Genomic DNA, 15,986 nt, shown 5'->3' on the forward strand with positions numbered 1-15,986 from the left:
GAGCGTTGTGATGCTGCTGCTCCTTTGTCCTTGGTTTTTCTTTCACAGGGGTCATAAACGCAGAGCTGTCAAGAAATCTGGCGTGGATGGGTTTTAGGGCCAATTTGATTAAAGCTAACAGGTACTGCCTCAGGCAAAGGCATTTGTGTTTTAAAAAAATAACATGTACAATGAAAGGGGAGTGGCCAGTTCTCCTCACTCAGCTTTTCTCTGGCTCGGTTTGGTTTTAGCAAGCAGTCAAGTTTTAATGCTGCTGGTTCAAGAAACAGCTCCATAGAAAAAGGTGTTCTATGCTGAATCTCTCTGCCATCTCACTCTCCTGAGACTGTTTGATTTTACCTTTTATTTTTGCCAAGGGGTGTTTTTAGGGATTGTTGCAAATATTTGGAACTGCATCATTAAGTTGGGATAATCTGTTGGGTTTTCGGATAGGGTAAGTTATTCTGTGTTCTTTTGTTTGTATTTCATTTGGTAATCTTGCAAATAAATTCTGTTTTGTTTAAAAACAAGTAGTTGGGCCAAGTGCATCACTCCTGGAATATCCACTTTGCATCGGCTTGAAACAACTTGCAAAGTTAGCCTCTGGGCTACTTCCTTGAAATGTTTTGAGGGGGTCTGGCCTGGTCCATAACAGTGCATCCCAGGGAATAGACAGTAAAGCACAGAGTCTGATATAACGGAGCTGTTCAGGACAAACCTCGACAAAAACCACTGCATCTTTCTCCAGACTTTCTTTGCAAAGGCACATTCCTGAGGAGATTGTTCAAAGTACAGATAGTGCGTAACTAGAAGATTTTGCAAAGCACTACTGCTCTGATCAAAGGCCACTTATCACAGAGGTTCACAGCTGACTGCTGGGCTCAGTGGTTAGCACTGCTGCCACACAGTGCCAAGGAGTCTGGCTCAATTCCACCCTCGGGCAACTGTCTGTGTGGAGTTTGCACATTCTTCCTGTGTCTGTGTGGGTTTCCTCCGGGTGCTCTGGTTTCCTCCCACAGTCCAAAGATGTGCAGGTCAGGTGGATTGGCCATGCTAGATTGCCCATAGTGCCCAAAGATGTGCAGGCTAGGTGGATTAGCTAGGGGAAATGCAGGGTGATAGGGTAGGGAGGTGGGTCAGGGTGACTTTTCAGAGGGTCGGTGTGAACTTGATGAACCAAATAGCCTGCTTCCATGGGTTTTACAATTCTACGACTAATGAACCAAACAGCATCAAGTGTCAGAGAAAGTGTTTGTGACTGGAAGTCAGTGCAGTGTACACGATTTAACTTAGCCCAGGTCCTGAAGTGGCAATCAGTCTGCAGCATGACATTAGGGATGCTTTCGCTCAGAGGCGAATGTATCAGGCTGCCAGGGGTGGGATGGGGTGGGTGAGCAAATGGAAGTCGAGAATGTCATCACGAGAGGGTTCATTCTGTAGAAATGGGTGTTTCAACAAGGGACAGGGGGGAAATGGGTGAATAATTCATTGGATTGAGGCAGACTATCTACTTATTCTCTTCCTAAACTCTCAGCCCCCAGAAAAGCAATCCATAAATGCAGGTTCATAAGCTATAGGGGCAGAATTAGGTCATTCAATCATAGCTAATCTGCTCCTCACCCCCATTTTTCTGCCATCACTTCATCCCATTACCAATCAAACATCTGACTAACTCCTTACATTTACTCACTGTCCCATCATCCACTGCATTTTGGGATAGCGGATCCCACAGATTCACAACCCTTTGGGAGAAGTTTCTCCACAACTCGGTTTTAAATTTGCTCCCCCCTCATCCTAAGACAATGACCTCTCGTCCTAGAATGCCCCAAAGAGGAAGTATCTGCTCCATGTCTATTTTATCCAAACCTTTTATCATCTTGAATACCTCAGCTTGATCTCTCCTCATTCTTCTAAATTCCAGAGAGTATAGGCCTAAATGGTTCAATCTGTTATGTATGAATTTTAGACAGAGGATTCCAATACGAACTGAAACCCTGTACACATCTGGCAGGATCCTGATACACTTGTGAAACTCTTTGCACCTGGCATTTGAAAATAACAACACTCTGAGTCAGATATATTTGCTTATGCCCTGATAGAGAGCACTTTCAGATAAAGTACATTGAAACACTTTTTTGATTCATCTACAGGATATGGGCTTCTCTTGCCAGACCAACATTTGTTGCCCATCCCTATTTGCCCAGAGAGAAGTTAAGAATCAACCACATTGCTGTCTGCAGTCACATGCAGATTGGATAAGGTAAGTATGACAAATTTCTTTCCCTATTCCATGTGATCTTACCTTGTTAGATATGTCTATGAATAGGAAGGGTTTGGAGGGATATGGGTCAAATGCTGGCAAATGGGACTAATTAATTTAGGATATCTGGTTGGCATGACACAGTTGGACTGAAGGGTCTGTTTCCGAGCTTTATATCTCGATCACTCTATGACTCTCTTCACATGACAGACCCCTCATCGCTGGGATCAATCTGGTGAACCTCCTTTGATCTGCCTCCAATGTTACTAAATCTTTCCTCAAATAAGGGGACCAAAACTGTGCACAATACTCCAGGTGTAGTCTCACCAATACTTTGTATAGTTGTAACAGTACTTCCTTACCTTTATATTCTATTCCTTTAGCTATAAAAGCCAACATTCTATTTGCTTTCTTTATTACCTGCTGTACCTGCATGCTAGTTTTCTGTGACTCATGAACAAGTACACCCAGATCCCTCTGCACCAGAGCACTCTGAAGTCTCTCCCCGTTAAGATAATCAGTCGCCTTCCCATTTTTTTGACCCAAATACATGACCTTGCACTTATCCACATTAATCTCCATCTGCTGTATTTTGATCCACTCTCCTAACCTATCTATATCCATTTGTAAGGTTCTTATTTCCTCAATGTCATTTAGTGTCCCACCGATTTTTGTGCTGTCTGCAAATTTGGCTATAGAGCCTCCTTTCCCTGTATCCAAGTCACTAATGTAGATTGTAAGTAGCTGGGGTCCAAGGATTGAACCCTGCGGCACCCCAATACTTACATCTTGCCATTCAGAAAAAAAGGCATTTATCTTGACTCTGCCTTCTGTCCATCAGCCAGTCATCTATCCAGGCTAATAAATTGCCCCATATCCCCTATGATCCAACTTTGTAATTTAACCTTGTTGTGTGGCACCTTATCAAACACCCTCTGGAAGGCCAGATAAATTACATCTATAGCATCCCCATTATTCATCTTACTTATTACATCTTCAAAAAACTGTAGCAAATTAGTCAAACATGATTTGCTCTTCATAAAACCGTGCTGACTCTGATGGATAGTGTTTTGATTTTCCAAATGCCCTGATTTTGCTTCCTTGAGTCTTTCTCATCCTCTACTCCCACTTGTCCAAGAAACAGGTTTTACCAACTCTCACTGCTACTTGATACTTCCTAATAGTTATTTTTGTTAGTCATTTACAGGAAGGATGAATGCTTGGGCTGAGCGGTACACATTTGTGTTCGCCAGTATCATATGCATACTGCCAAGACCAATTTGAAGTTTCCAAACCAGAGGTAAATGAAGTTCAGGGTTAGATAATCAGCTCGATGGCACAGCTCAGTTCTCTCCACCTTTTCTTGTGATCAGCACATGGAACTGAGTCTGAGTTTTTCTCTCTGTCTACCTCCAATTATTAATCAAGAAATCAGAGGTTTTACAAGTTCTCTCCACGACTTGATACTTTCTAATAGTTATTTTTGTGACTCATTTAAATGGTCAATTTATTGTTTTGGCCTTTTTTCCTGAAATCCATGCTTACTATTATAGCAATATTTATCTTTTGTGAAATTTGGTCATTAGCCCCTAGCATGAGAGAAATTAAAATGAATCACTCTCCCACCATCTCCTCATGCAAAAAAGGCAAGACAACTCCGGTTTAAACTGAGAATTAGGACTGATGAGAATTAGGACTGAAAACTTAAATCCGTAAACATAAATACCGTGAAACCTTCTCTCAAAGAAAGAGGGAGAGGTATTTGTTGTTAAACCACTAGCCGCAAACAGATTTCCATTCTTTGTAGCGAAATAAAGGATCAAAACTATGAAATTTAATTTTTTCACCTTTAGAGAAATGCATTCGAAGTTCTTTGAATGAAACATTATTTGAGCAGTATATAAGTCCGTAGTTTTATGTCAGTCAACGAGAACAGGAAACCGTTTTGCATTAAACGGGCAGAGGATGGCCTCAGGAATAAGGCAGATGTGACGAGGGATCAGAATGATGGAGCATCAGCAGAACAAAGAGGAACTGTAGATGTCGGGCAGCGTCTGACAAAACAATTATGACCATTTCACTCCACATTAATTTCATAATATTTTAAAAACATTGATTGCAATCTATTTGAAGTGTCAACCTTGCTACTATAGTTAATTTCGCATGCCAAAAGTCGCAGGTGAAAGACCAAACACAATAGCTTTGGTGCAACTCTACTTGTCAGAGGTGCTGTATTTTGCATGAGATGGTAGAGCATGCTGCATGTTTAAGGAGGTACCATGGCACTCTTAGAGAAACAGAAATGATCACCCATGTTCCAACCATCATTTGTCCTTCAACAAACAAAATAATCCTGATCGTTCATCAATGCTCTTCATGAACAGTGTGGCCAAATAGGTTACCAAAGCAACAAAGACCATTACTTCCAAATACATAATTGGCTGGAAATCACTGACATGAAAGAGCAGGCAAATTCTTTCACTAGTTTGATCCATCCCTGACATAATCTTAAACTAATTTTCCAACTGAGATTGGATCAACACTCTAAGCCAGCAACGTCGGCATTATCTGACTGAATAAAACAAAAGTGAGAAAAGGAGGTAGGGATTCAGATTCTTAGATCACTGGGATCTTTCCTGGGGTAGAGGTGACGTGCTCAAGAAGGGCCTGATATGCCTGAACTGGAATGACAACCAATATTCTGGTGGGCAGATCTACTAGTAATACAACGGAGGGATTAAACTTGACTGATGGGGAAGGGTATCCTCAACAGCAGGGAGGCAAGTGCGAGGCTGGAAGGAACCACTCAATGACTGGAGGAAGAACACCTTACCTTCTACCTTTGGACCCTTCAACCACACAGCACCAACTAGTTTCCAAATCTCACCTCCCCCCCATTTCATCCTAGATCCAACCCTCCAACTCGGTACCACCCTCTTGAACTGTCCTACCTGTACTTCCTCCTTCCCTCCTATTCGCGCCAACCTTTCACCATCACCCTCCACCTGCATCCACATACCACCTTCCCAGCTACTACCCCCTAGCCTCACCCCCACTCCTATTTATCTCTCAGCCCTCTTCCTCCCCCAGACATTCCTGGTGAAGGGCTCATGCCCAAAACATTGACTCGGCTGCTCCTCGGATGCTGCCTGACCTACTGTGTTTTTCCAGCACCACACCTTTCAACTCTGACTTTCCAGCATCTGCAGTCTTCACTTTCTCCCAGAAAAGAGGAGGCATCGCTCAGGTAGGATCAATGGAATCTCTGGAGGAATATATGGGATACGGGAGTTTACTGAAGAAGGAAATCAGAAGGGCGAAAAGGGGGCACAAGATAGCTTTGGTTGAGAAGATTAGGGTGAATCCAAAGAGAGTCTAAGTATATTAAAGGAAAAGAATAACTAGAAAGAGAATCGGACCTCTCAAGGAGCAAGGTGGACATGTATGTGTGGAACCGCAGGAGATGGGCAAGGTCCTCAATGAGTATTTCCCCTGTCTTCACCATAGAGAAAGACGACTTGGGAATTTGGGTTCAGTCCATGTCATAATAGAGGAGGTGTTGGATGTATTAGAATGTATGAAGGTGGATAAATGTCCTGGTCCTGAGCAGATATGTCCAAGGACACTGCAAGAGGCCAGAGAAGAAATTGCAGGGGAGGGGGGCCTGCCTGATATATTTGGATCATCATTAGCCACGGGTGAGGTCCCGGAAGACTGGAAGGTAGTAAATGTTGAGGCATTATTCAAGAAGGGCTGCAAAGAAAAACCTGGGAAGTATAGACTAGTAAGTCTAACATCGGTGGTAGGTAAGTTACATGAGAAGATTCTGAGAGATGAGATAGACATGCATTTGGAAAGAGAGGGTCTGATTATGAGTAGTCAGCATGGCTTTGTGTGTGGGAGATCATACCTCACAAATTTGTTAGAGTTCTTTGATAAAGTGACCAGGAAGATTGATGACGGCAGGGCGAGAGATGTAGTCAATATGGATTTCACTAATGTCTGATAAGGTTCCACATGGAAGGTTAGATTGCATGGAATTCAGGGAGAGCTGGCAAATAGGATACAAGTGGCTGGACGGTAGGAAGCAGAGGGTTACAGTGGAAGGATGCTTGTCAGACTGGAGGCCTTCGACCAGTGGTGTGCCTCAAAGGTTGGTGCTGGGCCCAGTACTGTGTTATTTAGATCAATAATTTGGATGAGATTGTACAAGACATGATTAGTAAGTTTGCAAATGACACGAAAATAGGCAGTATTGTGGACAGTAAGGAAGGTTATCAGAAATTGCAGCAAGATCTTGATCAGCTGGGGAAGTGGACCAAGAAATGGCAAATGGAGTTTAATATTGATAAGTTCCTTGAAAGTGGAGTCGCAGGTAGATAGGATAGTGAAAAAGACATTTGGTATGCTTTCCTTTATTGATCAGAGTATAGAGTACAGGAGTTGGGAGGTCATCTTGTAGCTGTACAGGACATTAGTCAGGCCGCTGTTGGAATATTACATACAATCCTGGTCTCCTTCCTATCGGAAAGATGTTGAGAAACTTGAAGGGTTCAGAAAAGACTTACAAAGATGTTACCAGGGTTGGAGGATTTGAGCTATAGGGAGAGGGTGAATAGGCTGGGGCTATTTTCCCTGGAGCGCCGAAGGCTGAGGAGTGACCTCATAGAGGTTTATAAAATCATGAGGGGCATTGATAGGATAAATAGACAAAGTCTTTTCCCTGGGGTGGGGGAGTCCTAAAAGAGACCTAAGGGGCAACTTTTTCACACAGAGGGTGGTACGTGTATGGAATGAGCTGCCAGAGGAAGTGGTGAAGGCTAGTACAATTGCAACATTTAAAAGGCATGTGGATTAGTATATGAATAAGAAGGGTTTAGAGGGATATGGGCTGGGTGCTGGCAGGTGGGACTAGATTGGGTTGGAATATCTGGTTGGCATGGACAGGTTGGACTGAAGGGTCTGTTTCCATGCTGTACATCTCTGACTCCATAACAATGCTAGTAAGCACCCAAAAAGAATCAGGAACTAAACAAATCAGAAATGAGGAATACGTCAATGTAAACCCAGTAGGGAACCACTGTGATAGCTGAGAAACATTGATTCAACATGAGCATGTAGCAAAATTTATCAGCAGAGCAAGAGGAATCTTACAATCAGCATATTCTGAACTGATTTACCAAAAACTAATTCTTTCCATTTTCGAAGCCACCTAATTTTACATCAGACAAATAACCCATTCTCTCCCCGCCTGCAGTTCTACTGCTTTTGTGCATCATGTGGTCTTCCTGAGCCACAAGAACCCTTGGTCCAACACTGCCTAAATTTTAAAATTCTCACAATGTTCAAATCCCTCCACAACCTTAACTTGTAACCACACCCTGGCCTATGAGAAATCTGCAGTCTTCCAATCTTGGTGCTGGCACATTGTGAATTCTTTTTTTTCTCCTCCACTAACAGCCATTCTTTAATCTGGTTAGGCAGCATAAACTCTCCTTCGAGTTTGCCACTTTGCTATAATCGTTCAGAAACTCTGATTAAGCATTTAGACCACTATCCTTGGATAGTAGAGCACAGAGAAATATTAGATATGGGAAGCACCCTGCAACATTTTAAGATGTTAAAAGCTATAAAAATGAAAGATATCACACTGCAAATATTTTGAATAGTTTTTCTTCACATTGTGCACATTCTAAAATATCAGGTCATCTTGTTTAGTGAAATACTTCTCCGATCTTGGTGCCCCTGCCCCATTCACCACCAGCAAGGCTGATTCCTCCTCTTCCAGCATTCCCCTACTCTTACCACTTTCCTGCATGGCTCCAATTCTCCCCCACAACCCTTTAAACTAGTTCAACCACCAATGTAAAATACTAATAACAGCTTAATAATTTATTGCCTAAATACCCCAGAGTGCACGAGACAATAACAGGTCTATTAAAATATCAGAACTGAGAATGCATCATTTATCTAATTCATCAAAATGAACCATGCAGAAATAGCTGTTTTTATTGCTTACTTTCACATACGAAGATTAGCGAACATAATTGTTGTGTTGTGTCGCCATCGTCTTACCAGACCATAGGGGCTGCTCTCTCATGAGAGAGAGGAGCGAGTGATGGTGATTTGACCTGAGGGCCACCAGACCCCAGGCAAGGGAAGCAGTTGAGAAGAGAGTCCTTCATGTGGTAACCTCAAACCAGTGATGGGAATTGAACCCATGCTGTTGGCATCACACCGCTCTGTAAATGAAAGGAATGAAGGGCTTTTGCCCGAAACGCCGATTTTTCCTGCTCCTTGGATGCTGCCTGACCTGCTGTGCTTTTCCAGCACCACACTCATCTCAACAATCCAGACAACTGAGCTAAACTGATTCCCAGCGAATACAGTACCAACTATAAGTAGGAAGCTGCTAACACCAGGCGATAGCGCTCGGATCAAAGTAATACAGTTCTGTGGCAACATCATTCTGTACCTTGGACTCTGGAAGATTCCCATCTCCTGTATCTAATGAAGTATCAGATCTGGATCTTTCCTGATCATAATAAGCTCTAAAGAACGTGTTTAAGCCACAGCATTCTGATCTGCAGATATTTACTTCAATTAAACTGGTGCTTTCCTGCTCCATCACAATCATTCCTCTGGTTAAGCAGATTAAACAGTTCAAGCTGGATAGCAAGTAATACTTATATACTGCACCCAGTTGATCATATGCTTCCTCTCCAAGCAATGGTTCACCTGTTAAAATCATCTCGGATAAGTTTACTTTCTTTATGAGAAGATCAGGCAAGATGGCCAAGAGCTTGGTGAAAGTTGTTTTCAAAACAAGTTGAGGTTCTATGGTGGCATCTCCAAGTGGTGGCCCAGCTAAACAAAAGGGCTAGTCACAGGTGAGGAGGGAGAATGGGAACTGGTGTACTCAATATGGTCCAATCATAAAGTAAAACTGCTTATCACAGAAGTTACTGGAACACCAACTCCATGCCTGGCTTTGGAAAGTAATTGTTTAAAAATAAAATGGAATAAAACTTCCCTTTTAAATACTGAACGGTATGACAGAAATTTACAGTTTTACAACTATTTTCCTTGTGTATGGATTACTTGCCACATTTGTGCATTCAGTGAGGATTACACTGCAGTAAAGTTAGTTGCCACAGTCCAACAGGATCATAGGGGCTGCTCTGCCAGTAGACAGAGACAACTAGTGGTGGTTTAATCTGAAAGTCATGGTTGAGGAGGACACTCCTTCATGATAACCTCAAGAATTGAACCCACACTGTTGGCATTACTCTGAACTGCAAGCTAGCTATCCAACCAACTGAGCTAACTGAACCCCCCCCCATCCCAACTTCAACATTAATTAACTAACAGGTTGCAGACCACATAAAACATTCTGAAGATGAAAAAGAGAGGTTGCAATAATAGTATCTTTCTATGTGATATGAAAGATGACGGCTTCAGCGCTGAAGAGGCTACTAAATTAAATGCCTTTCCTTGCAATGACATGCTATGCATTACTCCCAGTATTAGAGCAAAACTCTTCCCTGATCAATTCACTTTCTCACCTTTTAACATTATTTTTCCCTCAAGAAAACATTCACAATTACAAAGGCAATGTCTAAAGAGTGTGAATTTAATATGGAGACAGTGCCAATTATTGACTTAAGAGTTATAGAGTGATAGAGAGGTACAGCATGTAAACAGACCCTTCAGTCCAACCCGTCCACGCCGACCAGATATCCCAACCCAATCTAGTCCCACCTGCCAGCACCCGGCCCATATCCCTCCAAACCCTTCCTATTCATATACCCATCCAAATGCCTCTTAAATGTTGCAATTGTACCAGCCTCCACCACTTCCTCCTGCAGCTCATTCCATACCCGTACCACCCTCTGTGTGAAAAAGCTTCCCCTTACGTCTCTTTTATATCTTTCCCCTCTCACCCTAAACCTATGCCTCCTAGTTCTGGACTTCCCGAAAAGACTTTCCCTATTTCCCCTATCCATGCCCCTCAATCTTGTAAACCTCTATAAGGTCACCCCTCAGCCTCTGACGCTCCAGAGGAAACAGCCTCAGCCTCTCCCTATAGCTCAAATCCTCAAACCCTGGCAACATCTTTGTAAATCTTTTCTGAACTGCAAATGTGTTGCTGGAAAAGCGCAGCAGGTCAGGCAGCATCCAGGGAGCAGGAGAATCGACGTTTCGGGCATCAGCTCTTCTTCAGGACTCATGCCCGAAACATCGATTCTCCTGCTCCTTGGATGCTGCCTGACCTGCTGCACTTTTCCAGCAACACATTTTCAGCTCTGATCTCCAGCATCTGCAGTCCTCACTTTCTCCTAAATCTTTTCTGAACCCTTGTTTTTAAATCTTTTTTTAAAAAAAAGATCTTTTTTAAAACAGTACATTTTACACTTTCCTCTGATGATGCAGAACCACAAATGGCAACAGTGACTAATTTTGTAATACAGTAGCAGTTGCTATCATATGATTAAAGAGAACGTTAGTGAATGTCCCATGGGCCCTGGTGATATTAAGGGACTTGCTGAGCACTCATCATGGAAGAGGCAGTAGCATTGCAGGCTTTCTTCGTTGCAATTTACCTCAGCAGCATTTAACATTAGGCCCACTGCAGTAAATGCTTCTGCAAAGTGGTTATAAACGTGATGAATGGAGTGGCTCAGGTGGACTGCAAACACCAGCATAACCCATTGGACTGGTTGAAAAAAAGTTTACACTTATCTCGCGTCTTTTACAATGCTGTTATCTAAAGTGCTTTCACAGATGGTCAAGTCGGTGCACATATATAAAAACGATCTGTTTCTAAACAGAATTTAAAACATTGTGGAAAATAATTTCCTAAAAAGAATGCAAACAATGTTCAAGACAGAGGTCGATGGATTTTTCGCCACAAAGATATTCAAGGGGTGTGGGGATTCTATGTGGAAATAAAATTGAGGTAAAAGATTACCCACGATATTGTTGAATGGCAAAATTGTGTTCAAAAGTTGAGCAGCTTGTACTTGCTGTATACCCATGTTTGAGTCACCAAATACCCGACTATTGCCATTTACAAGTTCGCTGATGACACCACCGTAGTCAGCCGAATCTCAGATGGCGATGAAACAGACTACAGACGTGAGGTGGGAGACCTGGAAAACCGGTGCACTGAGAACAACCTCGCTCTCAATGCCAGCAAAACCAAGGAACTCATTATTGACTTTCGGCATGATGTTACTCATGCCCCTCCTACACATTAACAGCAAAGAGGTGGAACGAGTGGAGAGTGTCAAGCTCCTGGGAGTGGTCATCCACAACAAGCTTTCTTAGACTCTTCATGTGGATGCACTGGTTACAAAGGCCCAACAACGTCTCTTCTTCCTCAGGCAGCTGAGGAAATTTGGCATGACGGTGAATATCCTTGCCAACTTTTATAGGTGTGACATCGAGAGCATTTTGTCTGGATGTATCACTACCTGGTATGGCAACTGTACCATTCAAGATCAGAGACGGTTACAGAGAGTGGTGAACTCGGCCCGGACAATCACAAAGGCCAACCTCCCATCTACAGAATCCATCTAACAGGCCCGCTGTCAAGGAAAGATCACCAGTATTGTCAAAGATCCATCCCACCCTGGCAAAGCTGTTCTACAACCTCAACCATCAGGGAGAAGGTACAGAGGCCTGAACATATGTACCAGCCAGTTTCGCAACAGTTTCTACCCTACTGCTGTTAGAATACTGAAAGGACTCACAAAACCCCTAGCATTCACCTGGACCTGTGTTTTTGCTGCTCTTTATCTATCATTTGCTTATCTATGCTACTTACTTATGTGATCTGCTTGTATTGCTCGCAAGACAAAGCTTTTCACTGTGCCTCGGTACACGTGACAATAAATTCGGTTCAATTCTTATTTCTTCCAGACCCACTGAGAAGAAACAATGCATTGACATTTCTCATCAACAGACTATTTTTGGTCTGATCCTGTAAATACAATATTTCTATATCCAGGGCAAGCTAATAAATGCGACAGACATGTTGATAAATATTTTAAGAGGAAGACTGAAATGCTGTTTTTCAATAGCACTCTTGTTAAGGTGTGTGGCTTTTTATAACAAAACCAATATCAAAATTTAAAAGGATTGGGCAGGTAAGGTAAGGTGGCACTGGGAGGTGGGGGATCTCTGCTGTGTCATTGGGCAATGCAGGTCAAACTCCTCATGGTAGACAGGGTGGGACAGACTTTATGTTAATGTTGATAGTTGGGAATCACAAGTTTGATGGAAGGCAGTCAGCTGCTGAGGAAAAATGAGACAGGTAACACTAAGGAGATCTTCAAAAGTAGGACAGATGGAAAATGACAAGGCAATGCAGTCACCAGCTGATGCGAGGTCAGAGGGCAGGGGAAATATGCTGCAAGACAGGTGCAGAGTAGCTGAGGAACTTACTCAAGGATGAACAAATTATCCAGGCTGAGTTTCCAAATTTACTGAAACAAACAAGTGTAATCAGAAAATAATACAAAAGAAAAACATGTAACTGCCTTGTCCTTTTTAAGGTACTTGGAAGAATTCAGGTTGGATTGAGAATAACAATGTACACTAAAACATGGCAGGAATATATAAGCTGCATTTTGCAGTTTCATGATACATCTGATTTCTCTGCTTCTGCTCCAAATGCATCTTGCCTCATCGAGACGATTTTCCCCCTCTCTTGTAGCTTACACTTAAGTTATATGCAGCTTAATTTATAACTGTGAACACTTCTAAAATTAACAATTTGAATGGAATTTGACAGCAGAAGAGAACTATCCAGCTGACATACAAGTCTATAAAGAATTACAAAAGAACAGTGAGGTAATGATCTGGAATAAAGAAAGGAACAAGTAAATACAAATGCTGGCACTGAAACAAAATAGTATACTTTAGGCATAGTCAGGACAGAGTGGATGCACATCATTGGCAGAATTGGGGAACAGCACACAGCGACTGGCCAAAGGAAAATGGGCACAGTTGGAAGAATACATCTGCTTCTGAAGGAAATTAATAAAGTAGTAAAGATTTTGAGATTTCAATGCTTCATTCAAGTAACTGAGAAAGTCAGACACAAGGGTTGAGAGCAAGCCTAGGAAATGTTCAAACAAATTATTTCAGGCATAACAAATAGATTTCCTAGAATATGATGGAGTATGCGACACAACACACATCTCCTTTCCAGATAGGGCATAAACCCAGCGATGGGACAAATTCAAGAGCAAAGGATCATCACCAACACAAATTCAGATGGTTAGCAATGGAAAGTTTAGTCAGGGTAAGGTGTCTGCCAACAGTCAGTGTTGGGCTAAGAAATGGGAAACGGCTGAAAATGTGTTGCTGGAAAAGCGCAGCAGGTCAGGCAGCATCCAAGGAGCAGGGGAACCGATGTTTCGGGCATGAGCCCTTCTTCAGGAATTCCTGAAGAACAGCTCATGCCCGAAACGTCGATTCTCCTGCCCCTTGGATGCTGCCTGACCTGCTGCGCTTTTCCAGCAACACATTTTCAGCTCTGATCTCCAGCATCTGCAGTCCTCACTTTCTCCTCTAAGAAATGGGAAATAAAGAGAGGCTTAGGAATGATACTGTTCAGATAAAGCTTGATGGAGGTGGGAGAGAGTAGATGTGTGGGGGGTTGTGAAAGACAAGGGATGGTGGGGGGTGAAAGAGAGAGGGGTGGTGCGGTGAAAGAGAGGGGGGTGGTGTGGGGAGAGAGAGGGGGGTGGTGCGGGGGGGAGGGAGGGGGGTGGTGCAGCGGGAGAGGGGGGCGGTGCGGGGGGAGGGAGGGGGGCGGTGCGGGGGGAGGGAGGGGGGCGGTGCGGGGGGAGGGAGGGGGGCGGTGCGGGGGGAGGGAGGGGGGCGGTGCGGGGGGAGGGAGGGGGGCGGTGCGGGGGGAGGGAGGGGGGCGGTGCGGGGGGAGAGAGGGGGGTGGTGCAGGGGGAGAGAGGGGGGTGGTGCAGGGGGAGAGGGGGGTGGTGCAGGGGGAGAGAGGGGGGTGGTGTAGGGGGAGAGGGGGGTGGTGCGGGGGGAGAGAGGGGGGTGGTGCAGGGGGAGAGGGGGGTGGTGCAGGGGGAGAGAGGGGGGTGGTGTAGGGGGAGGGGGGGTGGTGTAGGGGGAGGGGGGGTGGTGCAGGGGGAGAGGGGGGGTGGTGCGGGGGGGAGGGAGGGGGGTGGTGCAGCGGGAGAGGGGGGCGGTGCGGGGGGAGGGAGGGGGGCGGTGCAGCGGGAGAGGGGGGTGGTGTAGGGGGAGGGGGGGGTGGTGCAGGGGGAGAGGGGGGGTGGTGCGGGGGGAGGGAGGGGGGTGGTGCAGCGGGAGAGGGGGGTGGTGTAGGGGGAGGGGGGGGTGGTGCAGGGGGAGAGGGGGGTGGTGCAGGGGGAGAGGGGGGTGGTGCGGGGGGAGGGAGGGGGGTGGTGCGGGGGGAGGGAGGGGGGTGGTGCGGGGGGAGAGAGGGGGGGTGGTGCAGGGGGAGAGGGGGGAGGTGCGGGGGGAGAGAGGGGGGTGGTGCGGGGGGAGAGAGGGGGGAGGTGCAGGGGGGAGAGGGGGGAGGTGCGGGGGGAGGAGGGGGGAGGTGCGGGGGGAGAGAGGGGGGGAGGTGCGGGGGGAGAGAGGGGGGTGGTGCGGGGGGAGAGAGGGGGGAGGTGCGGGGGGAGAGAGGGGGGTGGTGCGGGGGGAGAGGGGGGGTGGTGCAGGGGGAGAGGGGGTTTTGGTGCGGGGGAGGGGGAAGAATACGAGCCTCTTACCTGTTCGGACTCGCTGTCAACGACTACATAGAGTTGTGCGATCGGAAGACGCTCGCTCACTGTCTGTGTGTGTCCTCTCCCTCTCTGATCCCTCCCTCCGCTGAGACTGAACGACCGAGCCCTTGATGGAAACAACCACCAACAAGGAAGACTGCCCTCCCCCGGCACTGCCACCTGCAGGTCACAGGCGGAATCAACTCACCCTCCCCCGGCACCGCCACCTGCAGGTCACAGGCGGAATCAACTCACCCTCCCCCGGCACCGCCACCTGCAGGTCACAGGCGGAATCAACTCACCCTCCCCCGGCACCGCCACCTGCAGGTCACAGGCGGAATCAACTCACCCTCCCCCGGCACCGCCACCTGCAGGTCACAGGCGGAATCAACTCACCCTCCCCCGGCACCGCCACCTGCAGGTCACAGGCGGAATCAACTCACCCTCCCCCGGCACCGCCACCTGCAGGTCACAGGCGGAATCAACTCACCCTCCCCCGGCACCGCCACCTGCAGGTCACAGGCGGAATCAACTCACCCTCCGTCGGCACGGCCACCTGCAGGTCACAGGCGGAATCAACTCATCCTCCGCTGGCACTGCCACCTGCCGGTCAAAGGCGGAACACAGAAGTGGTTGAAATGCTGTCTTTGCCTTTCAGGATGGTGACAAGATGTGGAGAAGCAGGTGTTGGACTGGGGTGTACAAAGTTAAATATCACACAACACCAGGGTATAGTCCAACAGATTTATTTGGAAGCAGTAGCTTTCTCAGAGCGCGACTCCTTCATCAGGTGGTTGTGGGCCACAACTACCTGGTGAAGGGAGCAGCGCTCCGAAAGCTAGTGCTTCCAAATAAACCTGTTGGACTATAACCTGGTGTTGTATGATTTTTAACTTTAAAGATAAGGGATGTCTGCAATAAAAGCAAGTAGTTCTGGAAACGCTCAGCAGGCCTGACTATATCTGCAGAGAGGGCAATTG

The 15,986-nt window shown here is 45.9% G+C and overlaps 1 protein-coding gene across 2 annotated transcripts in view; it reads right to left on the reverse strand.

Annotated features, from left to right (window-relative positions):
* Positions 1-15,152, reverse strand: part of LOC140458250 (protein FAM3C-like) — a 51,331-nt gene extending 36,179 nt beyond the window's left edge. For both annotated transcript variants that reach the window (XM_072552620.1, XM_072552617.1), the window contains exon 1: positions 15,013-15,152. The gene's annotated coding sequence lies outside the window, so the exon portion shown is untranslated. The remainder of the gene's footprint in view (positions 1-15,012) is intronic.
* Between the last annotated feature and the right edge of the window lie 834 nt (positions 15,153-15,986).

Source organism: Chiloscyllium punctatum, chromosome 32 (genome assembly GCF_047496795.1).
Source record: "Chiloscyllium punctatum isolate Juve2018m chromosome 32, sChiPun1.3, whole genome shotgun sequence".
Taxonomy (NCBI): Eukaryota; Metazoa; Chordata; class Chondrichthyes; order Orectolobiformes; family Hemiscylliidae; genus Chiloscyllium; species Chiloscyllium punctatum.